General features: G+C 41.7%; 1 protein-coding gene across 1 annotated transcript in view; it reads right to left on the reverse strand.

Moving 5' to 3' along the window:
* The window catches only part of LOC122814945 (sodium-coupled neutral amino acid transporter 4-like), a 506,640-nt gene that overhangs the window by 82,185 nt on the left and 408,625 nt on the right, over positions 1 to 15,830 (reverse strand). The gene's annotated exons all lie outside the window — the stretch shown is intronic.

Genomic DNA, 15,830 nt, shown 5'->3' on the forward strand with positions numbered 1-15,830 from the left:
AGAGCTTATATTCTATCTTAGTGGATGGGAAACAGGCCACTGCTAAGAAAGACACAGCCTCTGACCTAGCCATTGTGAAGCCTGCAATGATTAAAGAGGACACTGCTTGCTTGAGCAATCTACTCCAGTCAGAGCATTAGGAGGGACCCCATTCAAATACCTTTGGCTAGGGTTCACCTTGACTGGGAGGGTGGAAAAGGAACCAAGCAGGTAGGTATATTTGAAGATATCCCTGCAGATGTCTTGATAGGGAATGATTTTGATAATGGAGTACCTTGTGTGCATGGAGGTACACACAGTCAGGCATGGAAACAAGCATGTGGGTCTGGTAGTCTGGGGGGACCCAGACAGACTGCACACTTGAAGCCAGGACAGGTGTGGTGGTTTCTTCAGGGAGGGAGCTACCCTGTAGCAGTGGGACTGAAGGTGAGCCACAGCTGCTTGTGGGTACTGATGTTCCCTTGGACAGCGTGACTGCAAGGACAAATGTGAGTAGTAGTACCCAGGCTGACAGTGAGGCACCACTGTCAGAGAATACCAAACTTCCTGTGGAAGGGGAGCTGGGAAGGGTCACAAAGAGAGAGATGAGACAGGCTCAGTTCTCAGATCCTACATTACAAGGCTTGAGGGAGGTAGCCAGTAAAGCACCAGATTTTCAAGGAAAAGGGTAATCTGTGTACTGGGACAAAGGGTTACTGTAAAGAGAGTGGACCTGTGAGGGAGGGCTATAGGGAAAGAGAATACAGCAGTTGGTAGTGCCCAGAGCCTACTGTCTGGCACTTCTAACCATAGCCCATGACATTCCCTTTGCAGGTTATACGGGCATAAAGCATACAAAGAGATGTATTATGCAGAACTTTTATTGGCCTGGGATTTCCAGAGATGTAACAGGATACTGCAGGACCTGTGAGCAGTGCCAAAATGTAGGCAAGGCAATGGACAAGGTCAATGCTACTTGCCTTTCCCTGTGATTGAGGACCCATTTCAGAGGGTAGCTATGGATATTGTGGGGCCTCTGAGTACCCCAAGTTCCACAGGGAAAAAGAATATCCTAGTGATAGTAGATTATGCTCCCAGATACCCTGAGGTGGTGGCTCTGTCCTCCATTGAGGCAGAAAAGGTGGGAAATGCTTTGTTAAGAGATTTTCAGCAGGGCAGGTTTCCCAAATGAAATACTGACTGACAGAGGTGCCCATTTCATGTCAGACCTGCTGGCTTGTCTGTGGAAGCACTGTGGGGTTGAAACACCTACAGACCACCCCCAGACTAATGGTCTAGTTGAGAGGTTAAACTCTACACTAAAGATCATGCTATGGGCATTTGCAGACCAGTTTAAGAGGGAGTGGGTCATATGTTTGCCCCATCTGTTGTTTGCTTATAGGGAGGTGCCCCAGGAATCCACAGGTTTTTGACCCTTTGAGTTGCTGTATGGGCATAGGATGAGTGGACCTCTAGATCTGATTTGTGATGAGTAGGAGGGTGAATGTGAATCCCACAAGGAGACAAGGAGACTGTTGTGGCATATGTCCTAAATCTCAGGACAAGGCTGAGGGAACTCATGGGCTTGGTCCAGGAGAACCTTGCAGAAGCCCAACAGCAGAAAAAGGTCTGGTATGACAGGCCTGCTTGAGCTAGAGAGTATACTGTAGGACAGCAGGTAATGGTTCTCATTCCTGTCAGACACAACAAGCTGCAGGCAGTCTGGGAGGGACCCTTCAAAGTGGCAAGGGAGGTCAGTGATGTTAACTACATGGTAGAACTGCTAGGCAGGAGGCAGGGTCACAAACTGTACCATGTGAACATGATGAAACCTTACCATGATAGTGAAGCCCTTGTGCTAAGTATTTGCAGTGCACGGCAGGGGGAGTGTGAGGAGGATCTGGTGACTAATCTCCTCAGTGAGACTCTGGCTGACACCTCAGTGGAAGGGGTAGCAATGTCCCAGCAGCTATCCCCTACCAGGTTCGAGAAATCTGAGCAGTGTTACAGGAGTTTGGGAAAATGTTCACTGGGAAACCAGGGTGCACCCACCTAGTGCAGCACCATGTGGATACAGGACCCCAAAGGCTTAGTAGGCCCCTTCTAGGGTGCCAGAGAGGATCAAACAGACTATGAGGGAGGAGATATAGTAAAAGTTGGAACTATGGGTAATCCAGGAGTCCAGCAGTCCCCTGGGCCTCCCCAAAATGTGTGTGTGTCAGCTACTTGGGTAGCGATATGAAGCACTGGTTGGACAGAGAGGGTGCTGGAGGTCTTGGCTTCGACACTCAGCTGAGATCTCAACCCTATAGCTGTGCCAGTGGGGAGTCTTAGTGGGGATCTGGAGAAAGAGGGAGATACCAGCCCCGGACTGACTGTGATCTCTACGTACTCTTAAGGGAAATTACACTTGATGCAGAGAGCTGCATCTGGAAATACTGTGTGTGTACCTGTCATGCTTCCAATGTACACCCCACACTGGTGCTAGTGGTGAAGATTGAGGCTCCTTGATTACTGTTGCAGTGGTGGGATGTCACAAGGACAACCAAGATTTAATGCCAATGCACATGTACTAGCATCCTGGTTACTTTCTCTGCATAATTCATTTAAGATGGGATTACAAAAACAGATTCTTTATCTCCTCTGTCTCCATAATTATCTTTCCAGCCATGCCCATTTCAAATGGATTTACAAGAGCAAACTACATAGCATTTCTGCAACAAATTGACAACCACATTGCCAAAGTGGTTAGAAAGACCTTCTACATAGCCCACCTCATCATGAAAGGATTCACATGTCACCAGAGGTAATCGTGCCCCTTCCATCCTTCATCAGGCCCATATCAGTCTTGATGTCACTAACAACCTTATCTTACTCCATGCAACAATTAGAAATATAATGGGTCACAACACTGAGGATCAAGCCTTCAACATTTATGCTGATTTTAAAAACTCCAGCAGTTCTAACCAACAACCAACTTAAGTTCTTTTCATTTTCTAAATGTATGCCTCATTCTTTAAATACAGTAAACAACTCAGTTTGTTTATCCCTTAGAGCCATTCTGTAATGAAGGATCCAGCACAGAAATAAATAGAACATGCTGGAGGGACAGATTCATAACCCACAGGCTCCCTTCGCTCTGGAATAGAATTCCAATTCATGTTAGGCAGAGCACCTCACTGACTCTCTTCAAGAAGAATCTTGATGAGTGGATGGGGGATCGTAGGTTTGTCCCGGGGATTACTTCCGTGTCACTATTAGACAGAGGCATAGTAAACTAAACTTTAAAAAGGGCACAGTATACTCAAATCAAGGGGTGGCATAAGCCAAACACAATCGGGCTAGGCTTATAAATGCCCCAGGGTAGATAGCCTAATATGAACCTATGAACCTATAAATTCTAGCAATAAGCTATGCATCCACCCTGCAGCTTGCATCAGATGTCACCAGAACCTGCCCCTTCCATCCACGAGTGCCATATCAGTCTCAATGTCACTAACAACCTTATCTTACTCCATAACATTTATAAATATAATGGGTCACAACACTGAGCCAACTAGCCTTCAACATTTATGGGGATTTTACCCAGCAGTTCTAACCAACAACCAACTTAAGTTCTTTTCATTTTCTAAATGTATGCCTCATTCTTTAAATACAGTAAACAACTCAGTTTGTTTATCTTATACTATTCTGTAATGAAGGATCCATCCCTAAGAGTGTCATGCTAACATTATGAGTTCTAAGGCCAAGGCTTCAGGGCAACATTTCAAAAAGCAGAAAAAGAGGGGGTCCAGGTTTTCATGTTCCTTAGTACTGCTCACATTGAAGAAAGGATAATAAAACAGAATTCAGAGGCATATCATGAGACTGCAAGGTCTACTTAGAATGGCACTGTTCTACCTGCTGTGATACTGCTGACCACGTCACAATGACTGCACTCTCCACTGACTCATTTCTGTTATACTTGCTCTTTTGCCATACTTTACTTGAGTTGCCACCATCAGCAATGCTAGATGAATGCTCCGGCAAGAAGTAGATTTTCATGGTTCCCTACAAAGTGGATGAGGCTCCTTGTGATCAAGTTCAACTTGCTGATGTCAAACTCCTTTATTGTGGTTTTCCAAACAAATTCCCGGGCAGCGCACTTTTTAAGGGCCTGTTCTAAGTGTGCCACAGTAGTGATTGCACTGTGAGTAGTCTTCTCACTCTTCTTCATGTCTGTGTCACTATGAAGTTGATATATTAGTTCGGAGGCAGAGGTGGAGGCTTCACCCCCACATTTGGAGGGTAGAAGGGGCTTATCCCCTGCAGACAACTTATACGTTAGTTGTAGTCATGGGTCTAAGTTTCCAAAGAGTTTAATTCAGTGAGCTGAGATCACGGGTTGATCATCAAAGATTAATAGATGAAGCATTTTCATGTCTTCCCATAGCAGTACCAAAGCAAATACTTTTGCAACAACCCCTTTTGCTTCAGAAAATATGATCTTTAACCTGTGGGCTACTAAATAAGTTCCCTCTACTCTCCTTCCTGCAACTTAGGTTGTGCATTCCGAGGCTATTAGAGATTTCTGATAAGTACCTAGCACTATTTTAACTATATTTATTTCAGGACCTAGCCACATCTATTCTTTTAATATTCTTCAAGGGATTCTATTCCTAGATCCAAACAATGAAGTATTTTGAGTTATTTACACATAAGTACCATTGCCCACCTATGTTTTTTGAGTCTCTTCTTGTGTATAACATACTTTGCTTTACTGTCCATTACTGATTTGGTGCATTTGTATGACATCAAACAGACCTACTTGTGCTCATATTTTATTTGGAAAATCATTAATAATACTTCATCCACTTTCGCTTTTCCCTTTTTAATACAATAATGAATTTTATTGTATTAACTTACAGATGTACACTTAGTTACGTTAAACAGGAAACCTTCTCTAGTGTTCTTGTAAGTTTGTTTCCTGCCATGCACAACTAATGAAGCAAGCTCTGTTTTTTTCTTTTCAATGAGGCTGATAATATATACAACTCCTCCCTGCTGCCAACAGAATGACACCTAACAGCAAAGATTCCTGAATTATTCTGTCGGTCAGACGTCATTCTTCAGCCTGCACTAATTATGATATAAATAAAAATGCTGGCAGGCAGAGTTTCACAGGCACAAATCACTCAGGTGACGATAAACCAAAGGTGTATTTAATGATAAAAATCCGCAAGAAAAACAAATAAAACATGAGTGCTTTCGTTAAACAAGTGTTAACTTCATCAGACACCATTAAATGTAAGACACCCATTTATATACATATAAAAAACACTCTGATTGGGTAAGCAGAGAGGCAGCTAGCTAAGCAACACTGAGATAGAACATTAATTAACCCCTTGGTGACTGTGTTACAGCTGAAACTGCTGCAGCTTAAATACAACTAAAACTTATAATTAAAAGATAAATTATTAGTCTTATACTTGTGTCATGAATGGTTATAAATAGAATAAAACTAAAACCAAAGTCATTTTAAAAATCTCATGTTAAATATTCACATAATGCTAAAATGAAGCTTTGTGTTCAGAGTTATACAGACCTTGCTGTGGAAGAGGGAAGTCCTACTGCTTACCAGTGGGAGTGGTGAGCATTGTATTGCCTATCTAACAGTAGAGGAGTGGTTTCCAGGTCTGAAATTGTAATTGTATTAGCCTTTTTGGGCTGATTTCTATCCCTTTCAACTTTCTGGCTTAAAAACGCATGTGTTTGTGCATTTTTCACATCGTGCAGCACTGCAGGGCTATGGTTAAACTATTCCAGGTGCCAGAAAGTCTGCTCTTCAAATTTTCCTTTAGAACTAGTTGGTTTCTCAGTAGTAGCACTAAAATCTGAAACCCTGTGACTAGCACTTGCTCTAGAACCTGCTGGAAAGCACTAGGAAGCTTGAAACTGGTACAAGCACTCAACTCTCCTTGTCAATAAGGAGAAATTAATCGTAGGCATTAAACAGCCTAAAATTGCAAAGTACCTTGAAAAGGTAAGGGAAAACAGCTCTTGTACTTTACAAAAAAGCACCTAAATAGATATGTCCAAGGGACAGCTTCCGGTGATTGCTCCTGTCCTCCTGGTGAATCTGGGCATAGTGGGGCAATGCGGCAACTGCCTCATGTACACAGACAGCCCTCTCCTCCTACCACCCAACTCTACAACCTGCGAGAGATGCAATTACATAGCCAAACTGGAAGCAAAGCTCTCTCCAGCCAAGATTGTGCTAGACAGTCAAGAGAAGGTTAACACCTGCACTACACCTCAAGCAACACATAGCCCTTCAAAACCCACACCATTAACACCCACACATAGCAACACTAAACCCACATATGCAGAGGCCCTTAACATTAACCTGCCCAAGCAACAAGGACTTCCGAAGCTGAAATGCAAACAAACACCAGTCATAACCAAAGTGACACATAGCTCACAACACCAGTGTGCCACCCAACAACAGCCCCTAAGGCAAGACAATGTACCCAACACTTTAGTCATAGGTGACTCTATAGTTAGGCACACTGATATCTCACTCACCAGGCTTAACAAGGAGAAAATTACAGTCAGCTGCCTGTTGGGTGCCAGGATCCGCCACATAACACATGCACAAAAGTCACTCCACAGGTATAAATACGACTCTGTCATTGTCCATGTTAGAGTGAATGACTTGAGACGTACCTCCCTGGACTACATGAAAAGAGACATGGAAGAGCTCTTGGATCATGTGGCCCAGGCAGGTATGACTCTAGCCCTAAGTAGCATCCTGCCTTCACCCAGAATGATTGGCTAAGCTTCTGGTGTCATTCAAAGGGGAACCAGTATCTGTCTGCCTGGGAAGACATGATCGACAAACCACGATGCTTTGCCAGAGATGGTCTGTACCTGTCAGCCCTGGGATTCAGGTTACTGGTTAAAGCTCTTGCCACCCCTATAGTGCCTTTTTTATGCACGGTTCAAAGGACAAAACCACCACCGTAACAGATACAAGCATGCAAAAATCTGAAGGTAATGCTATTCAATGCTAGAAGTTGCATCATCATCTTCTTTCGGCTGTTCCCGCTAGGGGTCGCCACAACAGATCATCTGTTTCCATTTCTTCCTGTCCTCTGCATCTTGCTCTGACACACCAACCACATGCATGTCCTCTCTCACCACATCCATAAACCTTATCTTAGGCCTTCCTCTTTTCCTGTTACCTGGTAGCTTCATCCTTAGCATCTTTTTCCCAATATACTCAGCATCCCTCCTCAGCACATGTTCAAACCAACGTAATCTTGCCTCTCTGGCTTTGTCTGCAAACCTTCTATCCTGGGCTGACCCTCTAATATACTTACTTATTCCTAATCCTGTACACCCTCGTCACACCCACTGCAAATCTTAACATCTTTAACTCTGCCACATCCAGCTCAAACGCCTGCCTTTTTGTCAATGCCACTGTCTCCAACCCATATAACATAGCTGGTCTCACTACCCTCTTGTAGACCTTCCCTTTCACTCTTACTGGTACTCGTCTGTCACAAATCACTCCTGACACTCTTCTCCACTCACTCCATCCTGCCTGTACTCTCTTCTTCACCTCTCTTCCACACTCACCGCTACTCTGAACTATTGATCCCAAGTATTTAAACTCATCCACCTTCACCACCTCTACTCCTGGCATCCTCACCATTCCTCTATCCTCCCTCTCATTCACACACATATATTCTGTCTTAGTCCTGCTGACCTTCATTCCTCTTCTCTCTAGAGCATATCTCCATCTCTCCAGGGTCTCCTTCACCTGTTCCCTACTCTCACTACAGATCACAATGTCATCTGCAAACATTATAGTCCACGGGGACTCCTGTCTGATCTCATCTGTCAACCTGTCCATCACCATTGCAAATAAGAAAGGGCTCAGAGCTGATCCTTGATGTAACCCTACCTCCACCTTAAATGCATCCATCACTCCCACAGCAGACCTCACCTCTGTCACACTACCCTCGTATATGTCCTCAATGCTAGAAGTCTAAACCTCAAAATGCACTCTCTTGAGGCACTCTTAAAAATGGAGAACATCGATATCTGTACAGTAACTGAGACCTAGTTCAAAGCTCCAGAGAGCACCCCTGCAATACCAGGCTACAACTCTTACCACACTTTTCGGCTGCCAAACCAAGACCGAAACACTAAAGGTGGAGGCGTGTCCATATTCACCAAGGATATTTACACCTCTAGGCTAGTTGCCCAACACAATGCATCTGAAATTCTCCAGGTGCAACTAACACTAGGTAAGACTGAAATCCAAACTGTAGCTTGCTACAGATCCTCCACCATGCCCCAAGATTCTCACTACACCTTTCTAAACATACTGGAAAATATTAAGATACAACCAAACACCCTAATACTGGGTGATTTCAGCTACCCTGCCATTAACTGGGAAAACTACTCGGGTACCAACACCTTTTCCCAACGGTTCTTGGAATTCATAAATTCCAACGCCCTGGATCAACTAATCCATTGTTCCACCAGGGGCTCCAATATCCTAGACCTGGTCATTACTAACGTGGGAGACAGATGCTCCACACCAGTGGTCACCCCCTCATTGGTCAGGTCTGACCATAAACAAATCACCCTTGACATCCCCAACCCACCCCAACCCCCCAGTAAGGAAACCTCAGTAAAAAACTTCTCCAAAGCCAACTTCATACTACTCAAGTCAGAAGTGACAAACTTCATGACACCCATGCAGACGAGAGCTGAAAGTTCAACTGCTGAATCCTACAGTAAGGCACTGTACAAGCACATCCACTCATGCATGAATCATGCCATCCCAAATAGAACCAAGATGCTCTCCTCCAAAAAAAAAGGAAGCTAATCTGGTGGTCCCTTGCCATAAACAAACTATAGAACGGAAGGAAGAAACTGTTGCAGAAAAGAGGAAAATCCCAGGATGCAAAAAACTCCCTTACCAGCCTCAGTAAGAAGCTGAGATCCCTCATAAAATCCTCAAAAGCTAGTTACGATAATAAAATTGCCAAAGATTCCAAAGATAACCACAAGGCATTCTATAGTTATGTCAAAAATCTAAATGGTAATGCTCATATCTGCTCTGAGCTACAACAGAATAGCATTAAATATACTGATCACAAGGATATTGCCAATATCCTGGCAGATTGATTTAGTGCCAACTTCACCCCCTTCTCACCCCCTAAAGGGCCCATCTCAATACCAAAAGATTGCCAAAGTCCAGTAATCACGGCCACACCGGTAGAAACCGCACTCTCCAAACCTACGAATACAGCATCCATGGGCCCAGATGACATCCCGGGCTGTGTACTACATGAACTACAAAATGAACTGGCACCTCACCCAAGTGTCATGTTTAATCATAGCCTCACCTCAGGCTTCATGCCCACTGAGTTGCGCACAGCTACAGTTATCCCACTCCACAAGGGGGGATCCACCTTGGATCCCGGGAACTACCGTCCCACCTGTCTGACGAGCCTGATCTGCAAGGGCATGTAACACATTATCATGGAACTTATAAACAACATTGGCAACCTTCAAACACTGGACCCCACCCATTTTGGGTTCGTGAAGGTCCGATCTTGTCTTCTGAACCTGATTGACTTCTTTGAATCAGTCTCCAGAGCTGTGGATGAGGGTAAGGTGGTCCACACAGCCTATATGGACCTCGCAAAGGCCTTCGACACCATCCCTCACTCTGGAATAATAGATAAACTTACTAAGCTGGGGATAAATCCCTACTTCCCTTGATGGGTTGCCAACTGGCTTCCTGACAGAAGACAGACTGTAAAAGTAGCCGACTCCAAATCCAGCTCCAGACAAGTGACAAGTGGAGTACCTCAGGGTTCAGTCCTGGGATGGCTCTTGTTTGGCATCTACTTCTCTGAAGTACAGGCCAACACTAAGGGACTCTGGCTAACAAAGTTTGCAGATGACTGCAAACTGGGAGCCATTACTGACTCCCCAAATGATGTGGATATTCTACAAAAGGGCCTTACAGAAACAGATGCTTGGTGCCAGAACCATGGGCTCAAGCTTAATGCCAAGAAATGTACAGTTATCCCCTTTGGGAAAAAACATGTACCCATGAATTACTACATAGGTGGCAGTACACTAAACATCGAAAGTGTGATGAGAGACTTAAAGACACAGGTGGACAGTGGTCTCACCTTTGATAACCACATCGCCACAACAGTCAGAAAATCCTTCTATGTGGCACACCTCATCACTAAGGGCTTTTCATCCAGAAAAAAGGAGGTCATTGTCCCACTGTACTCATCCCTCATTAGACCCATTATAGTGTACAATGCCCCGTTTGGTATGTACCTCACAAGACATCTGCAACAGCTGGAAAAGCCACAGAAATACCTCATTAAATGAATCACAGGCCCAAAGAAGATGCCATATGCTGACCGTCTAAAAAAACTCCAGCTATACTCTGTGGCACATTGTCTACTCAGAGGCGATCTCTGCTTAACAAGGCCATGTCAAACCCTGAGCTGTTGGACATGCTCCACTTAAAGAAATCCCAATCCCTCAGAGCCACACGCTCCAGGGATTTAAAGATTGTCATCACAATGAACAAAACATGCTGGAGGGATAGGTCCCTGACCCAGAGACTCCCCATACTTTGGAATAGACTGCCCATACATGTCAAGCAGAGCACCTCCTTGGCCCTTTTTATCAGTGGTCTACATGGTCTACTGGCTTATGGCAATAGACCATGTAGACATCACTAATAAAAAGCCTTGGGGACTTCAGTTAAGAGTTAAAGGAGTTAAAGTGGCAAATCTTACTACAGGCAGAAAGATGGCCATGGATAAATGACAGGATGTCCATCTCTCCTGTAATGAAATTAAAAGCCCTAGAAAGGAATAAAATATCTTAAAAGATGTGTTAAGCACAAGCACTTTTGTATGTATTTTGCTTTGGGAAACATTTTAGCATTATGTGAATATTTAACATGATATTTTAAAAATGACTTTGGTTTTAGTTTTATTCTATTTATAACCATTCATGACACAAGTATGAGACTAATAATTTATCTTTTAATTACAAGTTTTAGTTGTATTTAAGATGCAACAGTTTTAACTGTAACACAGTCATCAAGGGGTTAATTAATGTTCTGTCTCAGTGTTGCTTAGCTACATGCCTCTCTTTGCTGACCCAGAGTGTTTTTTTATATGTATATAAATGGCTGTCTTACACTTAATGGTGTCTGATGAAGTTAACACTTATTTAATGAAAGCACTCACGTTTTGTTTTTTTCTGGATTTTTATCATTAAATACACCTTTGGTTTATCATCATCTGAGTGATTTGTGCCTGTGAAACTCTGCCTGCCAGCATTTTTATTTATTTAGTTTGTTTTGCTGTTACTAATTATATGTCAAACATGCTAATGAGTGCATAACTTTGTTTTGTGTTTGTCTACATTCTTGCTTCCTCAAACAATGTCCAGCAGATTTGCAACTGATTGTCACAGTTTGAGCTTGTAAACTGTGTAAACAAGCTAAACACACAGCCAGATGAAAGCTTCTGCTTTATACCTTCACACCTTAAAACAGTTTTGACTTCTGGATTTTGTCAGAATGAAACAAAGTGTGTATATGTATATATATATATATATATGTGTGTGTGTATATATATATATGTGTGTGTGTGTGTGTGTGTGTGTGTGTGTGTGTGTGTGTGTGTGTGTGTGTGTGTGTGTGTGTTTGAAATGTAAACTTTTATATATATATATATATATATATATATATATATATATGTGTGTGTGTGTGTGTGTGTGTGTGTGTGTGTGTGTGTGTGTGTGTGTTTGAAATGTAAACTTTTGTGTGTATATATATATATATATATATATATATATATATGTGTGTGTGTGTGTGTGTGTGTGTGTGTGTGTGTGTGTGTGTGTGTGTGTGAAATGTACATTTTTCAAATGATTGAGGACAGATGGGTATCCACCTCTGGCTGTGTACATCACTTTACCACAGCATTTTGACACAGACAGAGCCAAAAGTAGTGTCCCCCATGAGGGAGGAAGTCACTTCCCTTTAGAGGATCCATGTGAGAGGGCACTAGAAGTGCAATGGACTAATTGAAGGTCCTTCTGTAAGCTATCTAGAACATTGTCCTTCACAGTAAAGGACTATTTCAGCTGGTTAAGTAAAAAGTCCTGAAGTGTGTCTAAAATGCCTTAAGTTCTACTTAAAGCTTCTGCTCATAGTCTTATATCTGTCACAAATGCAGCTGCGACCTGATCAATACCTTACCTAATTCTGTTCTCTGAGCTACACAGCTGTGGATGAGGCTGGAGCAGAGACAACTCTTTATCTGGAAGGTGACTCATGGTATTTCAGATATGAAGGGTGACTCGTGATACTCAGATACTGCCTGCACTCCTTATACAACAGCTGCTTTATGTTGAGTCTCATCAAAATCAGCACTTTCCTTTCTATAGGATTAGATCCTACGGTATGTAACACAGTATTGTCTACACTGGCCACCTCATATTTTTTTTAATTCACTATGACTCATTAGTTGCAGCATTTTATATTACTGTGTTTGCTTCATTTTGCTGTCATTTTTCTGTAACTGGACAAAGTTCATTTTTTTCAAATCCGCTAAAAGATTTTTATTTGAATTCTTGAAATCCCTGTGTGATCTATAAATGAAAGTTCTAACTGTTTCTAATCATGTAACTAGAATGCTTTACTCTAGACACAGAAAGGGATCACTTGACACTGGCAAATGAATGTTTTGATAAGATTTGTATTTATTTTGCATGTTGAGTAAATAAGTACCCTAATTATAGGCTGTATTTGACAAAGACAGAACTGGTGCTATTATTTTGCTTGGCCATTACTTTAGAGAAAAAAAGTGTTGCCACATGCTTTAAGAACAGATAATGACAAATGAAGAATACATTTACTTATTTTTCATCATTAAGTTGTCTCTCTCTAACTATTCCGGCCATCTCCATATTCTCCTTCAATTTAAATGACATTCAAAAATGAAAAGTCCGTATCAACATATGAAATGTTAGCTTTCTATAGACCACAAAGTATAAATCTCTTTAATTAAAGTCAAGAAAATGCATACTAATGCAGAAATGCATTCAAAGGCAAACAGCAAATATAAAACTTATGTTCAACCTACTTTCCAGACTTAACTGTAATGGTAGGCTTTCTGTTTTAGATTACACCATACATATATTCCTCCAGAGTTGTCCAAGGATATCCATACTTTCACCACAAACACAATTTGTGTTTTACTAATCCATTACATTGTGTAACACAGAGCCAAAGACAAGTCATATTTTAGTAGAGTTCCACAAGGATGACAAAGCTTTAAATGTGCTGATTCAGTTAACCACAACAACCAACAGAATGAACTGCCTTTTTGTACAGAAGCAAATGCAGTCTGGAAGATAATGACAGTAGAGCATTCTTAGTTATAACTACCATAACAAACCTGATTTGAGTGGAGACCCAGTTATACTACACTTTGTCATGCAACAGCTGTGTAAAGCAGAAGCCCTACAGACTTTGCAAGTAATACTGCCCTACTCCAGCTAAGCCAATCTGTATGTTTTTTAAGCAAATATTTTCTCTCCTAAGTCTAACGCCCACAACTTCATCACTTCTATTTGCAGGATTTACCAACCATTATTTTGCTCCAATATAGACCTGGTGTCTTTGGCTGGCAGAGAAGGAATCATGATTTATTAGGCAGGGATTTTTTCACTGCATATCCGTACTGATTTCCCAACCAGTCCCCCCCCCCACACACACACACACACACACACACACACACACACACACACACACACACACACACACACACACACACACACACACACACACACACACACACACACACACACACACACACACACACACGCACATAATGCATCCATTAATACAAGGAGCTCCTCCAAGTTGTTTCGTTTCATCCATAATTTGAAACAAATCAGCCTTTCCTTCTTCCGGGGACAGGCAGACTACTGTGCAGTACATATAATATAAAGAGTGCCTACCTGTCGTTCTGCTGACACAATGAAGTCACACTACTGCATACAAGATGTGAATATATGCATCATCTTCCCATCCTGCGAGGTACAGCTACACTACTCTCCTGCACATGAATATGAAGCGTGCCTACATTTTTCCTGCAGACACATCCAAGTCATGGTACTGCATAAACATTATGAGCGCATGCACCACCCTTCCATCACGCAGAGAGCTGCCAGGATGCTGCCTATCACATACAATGTAATACATGCCTACTACTCTGCCTGAAGATAGACATACTCTAATAATATCCTTTTCAAATCAGGTACTCTAAACACAGGGGCTACCTAGAGATCTGTCCATGGCCTCCTTTTTTCCTCTAACTTCATTGATGAACTTATATCTCCTTACAAATATGAATGCATACTTCTTGAATCCAGCAAAATTACTATCAACCTCCAACAAAAGCTGTTAATACAATTTCACCACCCTGTGTAACTGGACCTATTATAACAGATCACTAATCAATCCAGTAAAGTCCAATATTATGGCATTTTGCAGAGTGCAGAAACTACTACACCCACCATCACTACTGGTTAAGGACAACAAGGGCATTTCCTTACCCCAGGTATCAGACCAAAGACATCTTGTAGTGAGCAACTACTTGCCCAACTAAAACTGTTATACAGTATGAGATCTCTTTTCAGCCTCTACTAATCAGTCCTTAGTAATAAATGACATCATTCCCAAAATGGGATGCAGCTTGCTTTTAATATCTTTTCATTCGAGCCAAAATACACACACATTAGAGACAGCAATTAATAACATATGTAGATTTGTCTTTATTGCTTTGAATAACTCCCTTCAGTGTGTCCAGATGGAGCATTTAAAATGGTGCCATTAAATAGTAATGCTATATTACTATTCAGTGCACAATTGTTTAAAACAGTCAAACCTCAGAAATGCTCCCATGAAATTACTCATTAGGCAACAAACCTATGACCTTAGAGAGTAGTTTGAAGAATCAATAAAACAGACTAGACCCCATTTTAAAATCTCCATAGAAGCAAGGGCTTCCTAAACTTTGACCAGCTGTTTGGAACCACGTTCCAATGAAGGTTAGGAAACAAAATGCATTAGAGTTGTTTAAATCTACACTAAACAAGCTAACAAGCTGCATGCACATGCCTCAGAGACGATGGTTAGAACAGGTATTCTGTCAACTCATTTCTGAACTTAACATTGTTTTACTTATAATTCCAAATCTTTAAAATGCTTCTGAAAATACTATAAAGAACATATGCACTATGATAAAATGCTTCTGAAAATACTGTAAAGAACATATGCACTATCATGTACATATTGTAAATAACGCACTTCTTTAATGTCACTTTTGTCTGCTACTGATAACTGTTTTATTTTTATCACAAATTATCTCTGAAGTGTATTTGTTTATCACAACTGCATATTTGATGTATTATATGTATTTTTTATTGTCCTTGAGGCCCAAGTTGTGTCTGAAAAGGATCTGTCAAGCAGTCTACTAACACAAGTAACAAAAATTAATTAAATAAATAAATAAAATAAACTCCAAGTCACTGCGTAGCATAATATTACATGAAGAAGACGTATTATTCTTGCCAAATGAGAGAAGTTGGGCTAGAGTCTACATTACATGGTGTGAAGCATGCATGTCACTTATCCTAGAGATGTCTGGGTTACTGTGTTGTATATACTCTATGAAGTATTAATACTTCTCTCCATTCCTGTACAGGACATGTTGGCTTCTGTCTAGTACACAGGG

Source organism: Protopterus annectens, chromosome 11.part0, assembly GCF_019279795.1.
Source record: "Protopterus annectens isolate FY-2018-M chromosome 11.part0, PAN1.0, whole genome shotgun sequence".
NCBI classification, from domain to species: domain Eukaryota; kingdom Metazoa; phylum Chordata; order Ceratodontiformes; family Protopteridae; genus Protopterus; species Protopterus annectens.